This window comes from Salvia hispanica, chromosome 1 (genome assembly GCF_029641045.1).
Source record: "Salvia hispanica isolate PSC_SH4W2 chromosome 1, Shi_PSC_v1, whole genome shotgun sequence".
In the NCBI taxonomy this organism is placed as follows: domain Eukaryota; kingdom Viridiplantae; phylum Streptophyta; class Magnoliopsida; order Lamiales; family Lamiaceae; genus Salvia; species Salvia hispanica.
Window position 1 is genome coordinate 41,539,537 of NC_142692.1, and position 12,067 is coordinate 41,551,603.

The window sequence follows — 12,067 nt, forward strand, 5'->3', positions numbered from 1 at the left end:
GACAGTCAACAATGGTGCAGTCCTATGATTGCTACTGAACTAGAATAGGCCACCAAAACATTCCTAACTCTTGACTTGGATCATCACATCACACCTCCATAAATCCAAAAGTAAGAAACAAAGAAAAGCAAAAGAAATGGATGCAGAGGTTGTGATGGTTGCATTTCCAGCCCAAGGCCACATCAACCCGGCCGCCGCCTTGGCCGAGTCCCTCACCCTCCACGGCCTACGTGTCACCCTTACTATCACCACCACCACCGCCATATCCAAAACCCCTACATTCCACCACGCATCCATCCCCATCCACCACCTCTCCGACGGCCACGAACAAGTCACCCAGCCTGAGACCGTCAAAGCCTACCTAGCCCGTCTCAAGGCCAATCTGTCACGCAGCCTGGCCGCCTTCTTGGATGAGTGAGGCCAGGTTAAAGCCGTGATCTACGACTCCACAATGCCTTGGGTGCTTGATATCGCGCACCAACGAGGCTTGCTCGGGGCTACATTTTTCACTATGCCCTGCAGTGTTACCGCTATTTATTACCATTTGAGACAAGGCTTGCTGAGGTTTCCATACGATCAACACTCCAACGTGAACTTGCCGGCGCTGCCTCCTTTTCGACCTCATCATCTGCCTTTGTTTGCGCATCTTGATGAACCGATGGTTACTGTGGATCTTGTTGGTCATCAGTTTGATAATCTTGAGAGAGCTGATTGGATCTTCTTCAACTCATTTTACAAGCTTGAATCTCAGGTACAACTTACTTTGGTTGAATCACAAAGTTTGGTCATATTCTTATCAGTCTCATAAAATTTGAAAACGGAGAAATGAATTGCGAAGTTCTAGGCTTTTTTAACTATTTCATCTGACATCCGTGTATGAAACAACGTCGTTTGGTGATACTAAAAAAGTCTTAAGGAAAAGAAAAAAAATTACTCCTTTCAAAATAACAATTTTGCTATGAGTACCACCAAATGATGTCATTTTGTACAAGAATGAGACAGCAAAGAAAAGAATTGAAATTTTGTGATTTAGTACTTCCCCGTCCAAGAAAAGTTATGTTTTTCAATTTTTGTCTGTCCATAAAACTATTCCCTTTCCATTAATAAAAATTTCTCACAGTTTATTGCCTTCATACGTTACTCATTTTCAACTTTTATCAGTCGCGCGTTAAACTCATGTCACATAATATTAAGACTATTTTTTATGGATGTATGAATGTATTATGTTTTCAAATTTATATATTAATTAGAATTGGATCAAATTTTCTAATTACATGACATTTTATCCCGTGAAAATATTAGTGTATATGCTTCATGCTCCTAGTTTGATGTGTCATTGGAGGTATTGGACTGGATGCCAAGCCTATGGCCAGTCAAGACTGTTGGACCAACTTACTTGCTACTCCAAAAAAGCAAGAGATTAGTTTCGAACCACATCATCAACCTGTTTGAGTCAAAACAAGATGAAGCGTGCCAAAAATGGCTCGACGCCAAGGGGAGCGGCTCGGTCGTATACGTCTCTTTCGGAAGCTTAGCGTCTTTCCAAAAGGAGCAGATGGAGGAGCTCGCCCACGGCCTAGCAATGAGCAACTGCCCATTTTTGTGGGTGGTGAGAGCTTCTGAGATGGATAAGATAAAGAATCTTAATGTAGAGAAAGGCCTTATTGTAGAGTGGTGTCATCAGCCATAGGTGCTGGCCCATCGCGCCGTGGCGTGCTTCCTGAGCCACTGTGGATGGAACTCGACTCTCGAGGCACTGAGCCACGGTGTGCCTCTTGTGGCCATGGCGCGGGAATTTGATCAGCCGACAAATGCTATATATGTCGAGGACGTATGGGGGTTTGGGATCGGAGTTAGAGCGGGCGAGGATGGAATCGTCCGGAGAGAGGAGATCGCGATGCGGGTTAAACAAGTTGTTGAAGGAGATGAAGGGATTGAGCTCAAGTAAAATGCTTCTAAGTGGAAGAGTTTGGCTCATGAGGCTGTTGAACAAGGTGGGACTTCTGCTACTAATATTGATGAATTTGTTTCCGCACTACGAAAATAGAATAATTGAGAGATGAAACTCACCTGGTCCCAATAAACTTGAGTTGTATTGTAACAGCCCGCCCTCCTAGGGTACAATAAATGCAACGGCTGCTACCCAAACAGACTCCAAAGAAGTGAACATAGACTAGGGTTTCATTCAAAGAGTGTTGACCAAAAGATTTGAAGGAAGTACCAGAGTATTTAAAGCAATAACTTAACCTAGGAATTTGAAAGAAGAAGGAAGGTATCATAAATAACGATCAAAATATCTAAAGAGTACGACAAAGTCACAAGAAAAGGCTAAGGCCTCAAACCGAAGGCAAGATGCAAAGGTTCCAAAAACAAATTCCAAAGTGTATCAAAATTCAGCGGAAGACGACCAAGAGAAAGAATAGCTATGTATGAAGACACAACTATGCTTGAAGTTCATAACCACCATTCTTAATTAATTAACAAGCTCAACACCCGCCACCACTCGCCATCGTTCAACCTGCACATAAGGAAAACACATGCAGGGCTGAGTATTTTGAAATACTCAGTGAGCTCATTGCCAAAACGTTTTATTAGTTATGCCACCCTTACCAAGTGAACTCGAGTTTTAAGCAGTTATAAAAGAAATATCACGAGTAATATTTTCATAGACTGGCCAGTCAAAATAATCCTCCATTTTCTCATCAAAATAACAATCACAATATTCCAAGGTGCGACGAAAGTGTGGCCACACTTTTCGCCCACGAGACCGGCCGACTAGCAAGGACGGCTCCCGATCCCATCGTGTACACAGCCTGGTAGGGCTTGCGGCCCATACTCAGACCCGAATTCGTATAAGCATATCCAACATCACATTAAAATAAACATAGGCATGGCATAACCGTTAAACCACCCTTATAACACCTAACAACATTTTGATAAAATAAAAGAGAGTTTTTAGAGTAAAGCCCACCTCGACTGCTTAGTTTTCAAGTAGTTTCGCTTTTTCGTTATCCGGCTTCGCAACCAAAGTTTCACCTTTTAATCACATAGGCACATATCACAAATTAGGTTCAATACTACTCTTACTCATGCATGTCTCAAAACACATTTTCCCTTTTCCATTGATTTATCTTATCATTACTAATTAATCAAGATCATGTTTATCTCACAAGATTATTTAGTCATCAAACACACACTACACAAACACTACACACACACACACACACACACGTCGCACACACACACACGCCACACACACATACATGTTCCCACATCCCTTTTATCCCTCTTTCACTCAACCAAGATGCATGAGGGGGCGAAAATTTGTGATGACTAGGGTTAGGTTTTTGGCTCCTTATTTATAGAGTTCAATAAAATCTTTAGGTTAATAATAGAATACTTGGTAAGATCTTATTCTCCACAATTAAATAAATAAATATTGTGAAGTAGGGAAGGAGAGTTAACAAAAATAGATCCTAGGATAAATCTCCTAGTTTTCGAAAATTAGGCTACTTATTTAGCCAAGATTTTGTTTTGGTATAATTTACGGAGTAGAATAAAATATCACGGAGCAAAATAAAAATAAAAAAAAAGAATTCTCCCAACTTGGGATGGAAATAGGCGTCCCTATGCCTATTTAAATAAGGCATGGATTTTTAATATTGCCTTGAATAAGGTAAGGCAAGATCTCTTGAAGTATGGAAAGATTTGGTAGAATAATTAAATTCTAGCTATGGAAGGAAATCAAGTAAGGAGTCAAATAGAATAAACTAATTCTTTCCTTCCCAAATATAGTGATTTTCGAAAATCACTAATGAATAGAAGGGGGTTTTCAATTTTCTCTAGAGATAGGGAATAATTGGGTCTTGGATTTAATTTGGATAAATATCCCAAGAATTAAATTAAATCCGAAAAAAAATAGAATTTCTTCTTTCAAAAATTCAAGGGGGGTCGAAAATCTCAAGAATTAGGGTGACAAGTATTTATGGAAATTTTCTCTAATATTCTCACTCACCCTTAGACAATTAATTTACCACATAAGCTCATAATTTAATAAATCACATGCCACATCATAAAATCAATAAGTTTGACTTTTCAGACTTTCAACGCAAACCCTAGACTCAATTTGGCCATAGCATCACATGCAATAAATGCATTCACGACTCTACGTCATCACTAATAAATTCTAGGACTCTAAAAATAGGGTTCTAAATTCCGAGATGTTACATCCTACCACACTTAAAAAAAATTTCGTCCCGAAATTTGGTACCTTTACGGAAAGAGTTCCGGGTATAGTTCCATCACTTATCCTAAAGCTCCCACGTGGCTTCCTCGGGCCCGTGGTTTCTCCATTGAATTTTCACGAAGGCAGTGGTTTTATTTCTCGTGATTTGGACCTTTCGATCTAAGATTAACTGGGGTTGCTCCTTGTAGCTCAGATCCGGGCTTACAGCAATATCCTCGTAACGAATCACATGCTTCGGATCGAACACGTATTTTCACAACTGCGACACATGAAAAATGTTGTGCACATTCCCAAGGCTGGGCGACAGCGCTAAACGATAAGCTACGGGTCCTACTCCTTCTAGAATTTCGTACGGCCCGATAAAACGCGGTTTCAGTTTGCCTTTGAGGAAAAACTTTATCACCAGCGTGGAACTGTAAGTCCGTCCGTCGAACGTCGGCATACGACTTCTGTCTGTCCTGGGCTTCCTTAATTCGCGCGGATTTGTCGAACGATTTAGACCATTTCTTCGACTGCATAGAGTCCAAGCGCTCTTCGTTCACCAACTTCATCCCAGTAGAGCGGAGATCTACACTTTCTCCCATAAAGTGCTTAATATGGCGCCATGCCGATCGTTGCTTGAAAGCTGTTGTTGTAGGCGAACTCGATCAAAGGGAGTGCGGTCTCCCAACTCCCGCCTCGGTCGAGCACCACGGCTCTTAGCATATCCTCGAGAGTTTGTATCGTTCTTTCGGATTGTCCATCAGACTGGGGGTGAAAGCGGTGCTAAAGTTTAAGCGTGTTCCAAGCTCGCGCTGTAAACTAATCCAAAATTTCGAGGTAAACTTCGGGTCACGATCGGACGTAATCGTTACCGGGACTCCATGTAATCGCACGATTTCTTGAATGTAGATCCGAGCTAGCCTATCCGATCCATGGGTTACGGGGATTGGTATGAAATGCGCACTCTTGGTAAGTCGATCTATGATCACCCAGATCGCGGTGTTCCCTTTGAGGGTCTTCGGCAATGCCGTCACGAAATCCATAGCGACGTGCTCCCATTTCCACTCGGGTATCGCAAGCGGTTTTAGCTTCCCGTACGGTCGTTGGTGTAAGGCTTTCACCTGTTGGCAGGCTAAGCAGCGCTCCACGAAAGTTGCGACATCTCTCTTCATGTCGTTCCACCAAAAGGACTTATTCAGATCCTGGTACATCTTTGTGCTCCCGGGGTGAGCAGTGTATGGGGTTTCGTGGGCTTCGCTCATGATCTCGTTCCTAAGTCCCTCGTCGTTCGGCACACACAGCCTCCCTTTAAAGGTGAGAGCGTTGTCGGAAGCCTCGCTAAAATTTCTGGATTCACCGGTTCTCACTTCGACTCGAATCTCCTCTAATCTCACATCTAGTCGTTGTGCTGCAACGATCCTCGTCCTTAGATCAGGTTCTACTACTAACGCGGCGATTCGACCTTCCACGGTATCGGGTGTTCTAACTACTTCTATCCACAGCTTACTCAATTCTCGTACTAAACTTTCCTCTTCAGTCAGAAAAACAGCGAGTTGCGAATGGTCCCTACGGCTTAAAGCATCTGCTACTACGTTTGCCTTGCCAGGGTGGTAGTTGATACCACAATCGTAGTCCTTCACCAGATTGAGCCACCTCCGTTGTCGCATGTTCAGATCCTTCTGCTCGAAGAAGTACTTCAAACTCTTATGGTCCGTAAAGATTTCACACCTAACTCCGTAGAGATGGTGCCTCCAACTCTTTAGGGCATGCACTACTGCGCCTAACTCTAAATCGTGGGTGGGGTAGTTCAACTCGTGCGGTTTCAACTGTCGCGACGCGTAAGCGATCACCTTGTTGTTCTGCATCAACACGCATCCTAATCCGACTTTCGAAGCGTCGGTGTAAACTACGTAGTTCACTCCAAGCTTTGGCACAGCTAGCACTGGTGCGGTGGTCAATTTCTCCTTCAAGAGTTGAAAGCTCGCTTCACACTCCGGCGTCCAATTCACCTTGATTCCCTTCTTGAGTTGATGGGTCATCGGTCTCGCTATCTTAGAGAACCCTTCTATGAACCTTCGGTAGTATCCTGCCAAGCCCAGGAAACTCCGGATCTCGTTCGGCATCAATGGTGACTTCCACTGTTGCACCGCCTCGACCTTGGCGGGGTCCACTCGAATTCCTTCTGCTGACACGATGTGCCCTAAAAAGTTGACTTTCTTCAGCCAAAATTCACACTTGCTGAATTTGGCGTACAGCTTCTCCTTCCTCAACGTCTCCAGCGCGATTCGTAGGTGCTCCGCGTGCTCCTTCTCGTTGTTCGAGTAGACTAAGATATCATCTATGCATACTAAGACGAACGTATCTAGGCACGGGTGGAAAAATCGATTCATCAAGTCCATAAACACGGCTGGGGTGTTCGTCAGACCGAACGGCATCACAACGAACTCATAGTGACCATATCTGGTTCAGAATGCGGTTTTGGGGATATCCTCCTTTCGCACTTTCAGCTGGTGGTATCCGGACTTCAAATCCATCTTAGAGAACACTCCGGCTCCTCGGAGTTGATCGAACAGGTCGTCTATCCTCGGCAAAGGGTACTTGTTCTTGAGGGTCAATTTGTTCAACTCTCTATAGTCGATACACATTCTCATTGACCCGTCTTTCTTCTTAACGAAGAGCACCGGTGCGCCCCATGGCGAAACACTAGGCCTAACGAAACCTAAGTCCATGATCTCTTGTAGCTGAATCTTTAATTCCTCTAACTCCTTAGGCGCCATGCGGTATGGTGCCTTCGATACGGGTGCGGCTCCAGGTTCGAGATCGATCGTAAACTCTAACTGCCTATCTGGCGGCGGTCCAGGTAACTCCTCGGGAAAAACGTCCGGAAAATCTCGTACGACAGCAACGTCTTCAAGCCTCGCTTCCTCCTTCTCTTCTCCGTGGAGATAGACAAGGTAGGTCGGGCGTCCTTTCTTTAACATGGCGGTGGCTTGTAACGCGGAGACTATAGCGATTCGTCGGGTCATCGAGATTCCGTGGTACACGGCGGGTTCCATATCCGGGGCTTGTAGGGTTATCAGTCTCTCCTTACAGCGAATCGTCGCAAAGCTCGCGGTTAACCAATCCATTCCTAAGATTACGTCAACGTCTCTCATCGCTATAACTCGCAGATCGTAGGCAACTAGTTTAAGCTCTCCTAGCGTGATTTCTATGTTCGTGCAAAAATGGGAAATCTCTACTATCCCTCCTACTGGTGATCATCCTATGTTCAGACTTCCTAGTAGGCAAGCTTAAGGTATGCACACATAACTCAGAGATGAACGAATGCGATGCGCCCGTGTCAAACAAAACAACAATAGGGGTATTGAGGATTTCGCCTATACCTGCTAGATTTCCACTCTCGGGCTTTCCTTGCTCAATCGTGGGCTGCTTCTGACTAATGGCGTACGCTCTAGCCGGGGCGGGAAGTCTTGGGCGGACAGGTTGCTGCAGCCGCAGTGGCTGATTCTGGTTTGCTCCCGAGCCCGTCGGTGGCGCCCTCGGCTGCTGACGGAAGCCCTGATGGTTCTGCCTCGACCCGGTTCCTACGTTCCTACTCGGGCACTCCCTAGAGAAATGACCATTTCCTCCACAGTTGAAGCACCTATTCGAGTTCGGTCCTCTACACTGTCCGAAATGGTACTTGGCGCAAACGCTACACTGGGGTGGTCTGGCACGGGGGTCGCTTCCCGGATTGAACGAAGTATGTCCTCCTCCGTATGGCGGCCTGTTCTGAGCGGGGCGGTATCGTTTGTTGTCATAGTGAGTCATGCTCTCCTCCCATCTTCTCTTATCATGGTTAGGACGTGGCGGGGGTAATGTCATGGCGGTGTTCCCCGCGCTCCTCTCCTTTGGCATTGCTGCCTCTACATCGAGTGCGAGGGCTAACGCCTCGGCGTACGTAAGGGTTCCACGGACTGCCAATGCCATCCTAATCTCGTGCCTAAGACCCTCACGAAACTTATCGGCCAGCTTCTCATCGGTGTCGGTCTGTTCAGGTGCATAACGGGTCATGTCACAAAGTGTCGCGGTCGTACTCGGTTACGGACAGACGTCCCTGGGTGAGGTTGTGAAACTCGGCGGCTTTCGCCTTGCGGTAACTCTTGGGTACGTATTTGTCGTAAACCTCAGTCTTGAATTCTTCCCAAGTCATCATGTCTATGCGATCCTGGGGCATGGTCTTCACTTAGTGTCCCACCAAAAATCGGCAGACCCGGTCAGTTGATGCGTCACACAAATCATTTTCTCCGCATCGTTGCACACTAAGGTCTTGAAGATGCGCTCTAAGGCACATATCCAAGTTTTAGCTTTTGCAGGTTCACCCATCCCGTCAAAGGTAGGAGGCTTTTGGTCAAGGAACAGCTTCACGACTTCCCTATCTACTCGTGGAGGTGGTGGTGGTGGTGACGGCAGCCTAGGTTGCGTCACACTTTCTTCTACCGAAGCCTGGGAGGTAGGTTCCTCGTTCCTCACGTTGCGTGTAGGCAGCATTCTGATTCATCACACTCGAGTTGTTAGCGCACTTATTTAGAACTCAAGGCAGTGATAGGGTACTTTGAAAGGAAAGGAAAAGAAATTTTTAACTCATTCACAAGTAGGGTCTAAAGAAAGACCACACAATCATAGTTGTAAGGAAATTAGTCGTGCAAGAGAGAACATAATAAGGTTGCACTATAAGGTGGAAAACACTTGGAAGATAATAGAACGAGCAAGTATATTCATGCGATAAGGGTAGAAAAGAGTGAAGAAGGCTCTTCGCCAGATTATAGAATGAAAGGTACGATTTCCCCATTAAATTTCCAAAAAGAGATGATCTCCAAAAGGTCTTGGTACAACGAAAGAAAAAAAGAGCGATACAATCCCGGAAGAAAATAACAACATAAATAGAAGTTCTAGAATTCAAAAACATGGGGAAAGAAAAACAAAATTTCTATTCGGGCACTAGACATCTCCGCCCTCGTCCTCTTCGAGTTCTCCCGACTCTCCGACACTCTCCGCGTTCGAACTTTCTCCTCTCTCGAACGATCCCATCTCCTCGTCTTTCTTCTCGTTGCTTAGAGGCGAAGGAATCGAAGTAAGAATCTCTTCGGCCTCTCTTATGATCCTTCGAGGGGCCGAAACGCTCATCCTAAGGGTCCTTCTACGGGGAACGCGAGCAACGTGCGGCTCCTCATCGTCGCGATACTTCATCCGACGTGCTGCTCCTGGCGAATACCTTTGCGTCGGCGGATGGAGTGGAGGTCCGTCAACGGCGGCAGACATGGCCGGAAGTAAGACTCCTATTAGGCCGACGAAGTCTCCTCGAGGCGTTTATTTGGGCGGGCTAAACCAAGTGTAGGATACTGAGGCTTGAGCGGTCCACTCGCTCCAAGGGGAAGGTAGTATATGGATAAGTCGCATGATTCCCTCGTGATGGGTAGTCCCGTACGCGTAAGCGTCCAGCCAATGACCGTAGAAATCGGTGACGAATTTCAGAAGGAACTGCTCTCCGTCCCATTCCAGCTCTCTATAGCGTTCTACTGGAAAGTTCCTATACTTGGCGTAGCGGTGACGCATAAGAGCGTGATAGGGTTGAACCATCTACAAAAGGGGAAAAGGGACAAGTCAGCACCGTCACAAAAGGTGGAAAAGGATAGAAAGTGCGTGATCTCCAATGGTGCTGCGAAAGTGTATAAAAGTCAAAAGGTGATGGTTCATAGCGTCGCGTCCAAGGTTCTTGTCCTTAAGATAACTATTCGTGCGTTCTCCATTCGCGTTTCGTCGAATCCCCATATACACTAACGGCCTTATACTAGTCATTCCACGTTTCTATTGTTGGTACAAGCGCTGTGATCGTATATCTAAAGCATGCTAGGTTCAAAAGTCCAAGTCTAGGCATCGCAACATTTCAACATAATCTCATGTAATCGCATTCGCATTAAAAAAAAAATTCTCATACAACGTTTAACAGTTCACCATTCAAGAAGCATCGCTTCACATTTATAATATCTCCAAGCTCTTAGGGATCATCATTTAAGAAGCATCGCTTCACAAGCACAACAATATTCTCAACACTTATGGCATGCTTCTCACAAAAATGACACTTTCAACCAAAATTTCCAAGAGCATAAAGTTTCAACCATAGAAATATTTGTACCTCTTTCTTTGTGGTTGAACGAGACGAGTCGCGGTGTTGAGCCTTCCGTATTCAGTTTATTAACAAAAGATTACAAGGACAACTTAGATTTTCGAAAAGACTCTTGGGTTCAGAGCGGAAAGAAACTGAGGCTCTGATACCAACTGTAACAGCCCGCCCTCCTAGGGTACAATAAATGCGACGGCTGCTACCCAAACAGACTCCAAAGAAGTGAACATAGGCTAGGGTTTCATTCAAAGAGTGTTGCCAAAAGATTTGAAGGAAGTATCAGAGTACTTAAAGCAATAACAAAACCTAGGAATTTGAAAGAAGAAGGAAGGTATCATAAATAACGATCAAAATATTTGAAGAGTACGACATAACATCCAAGACAAAGTCACAAGAAAAGGCTAAGGCCTCAAACCGGAGGCAAGATGCAAAGGTTCCAAAAACAAATTCCAAAGTGTATCAAAATTCAGCGGAAGACGACCAAAAGAAAGAATAGCTATGTATGAAGACACAACTATGCTTGAAGTTCATAACCACCATTCTTAATTAATTAACAAGCTCAACACCCGCCACCACCCGCCATCGTTCAACCTGCACATAAGGAAAACACATGCAGGGCTGAGTATTTTGAAATACTCAGTGAGCTCATTGCCAAAACGTTTTATTAGTTATGCCACCCTTAACAAGTGAACTCGAGTTTTAAGCAGTTATAAAAGAAATATCACGAGTATCACAAAATATATTTTCATAGACTGGCCAGTCAAAATAATCCTCCATTTTCTCATCAAAATAACAATCACAATATTCCAAGGTGCGACGAAAGTGTGGCCACACTTTTCGCCCACGAGACCGGCCGACTAGCAAGGACGGCTCCCGATCCCATCGTGTACACAGACTGGTAAGGCTTGCGGCCCATACTCAGACCCGAATTCGTATAAGCATATCCAACATCACATTAAAATAAACATAGGCATGGCATAACCGTTAAACCACCCTTATAACACCTAACAACATTTTGATAAAATAAAAGAGAGTTTTTAGAGTAAAGCCCACCTCGACTGCTTAGTTTTCAAGTAGTTTCGCTTTTTCGTTATCCGGCTTCGCAACCAAAGTTTCACCTTTTAATCACATAGGCACATATCACAAATTAGGTTCAATACTACTCTTACTCATGCATGTCTCAAAACACCTTTTCCCTTTTCCATTGATTTATCTTATCATTACTAATTAATCAAGATCATGTTTATCTCAAAAGATTATTTAGTCATCAAACACACACTACACAAACACTACACACACACACACACACACGCCACACACACATACATGTTCCCACATCCCTTTTATCCCTCTTTCACTCAACCAAGATGCATGAGGGGGCGAAAATTTGTGATGGCTAGGGTTAGGTTTTTGGCTCCTTATTTATAGAGTCCAATAAAATCTTTAGATTAATAATAGAATACTTGGTAAGATCTTATTCTCCACAATTAAATAAATAAATATTGTGAAGTAGGGAAGGAGAGTTAACAAAAATAGATCCTAGGATAAATCTCCTAGTTTTCGAAAATTAGGCTACTTATTTAGCCAAGATTTTGTTTTGGTATAATTTACGGAGTAGAATAAAATATCACGAAGCAAAAAAAAAAAAAAAAAGAATTCTCCCAACTTGGGATGGA

General features: G+C 44.3%; 1 pseudogene across 1 annotated transcript; it reads left to right on the forward strand.

The window, feature by feature from the left end:
- Positions 1–26: 26 nt before the first annotated feature.
- Positions 27–2,148, forward strand: LOC148933834 (UDP glycosyltransferase 9-like; annotated as a pseudogene). Its single transcript, XR_016134683.1, has 2 exons — positions 27–751; positions 1,343–2,148. The product of XR_016134683.1 is annotated as a UDP glycosyltransferase 9-like (transcript).
- The last annotated feature ends 9,919 nt before the right edge of the window (positions 2,149–12,067 follow it).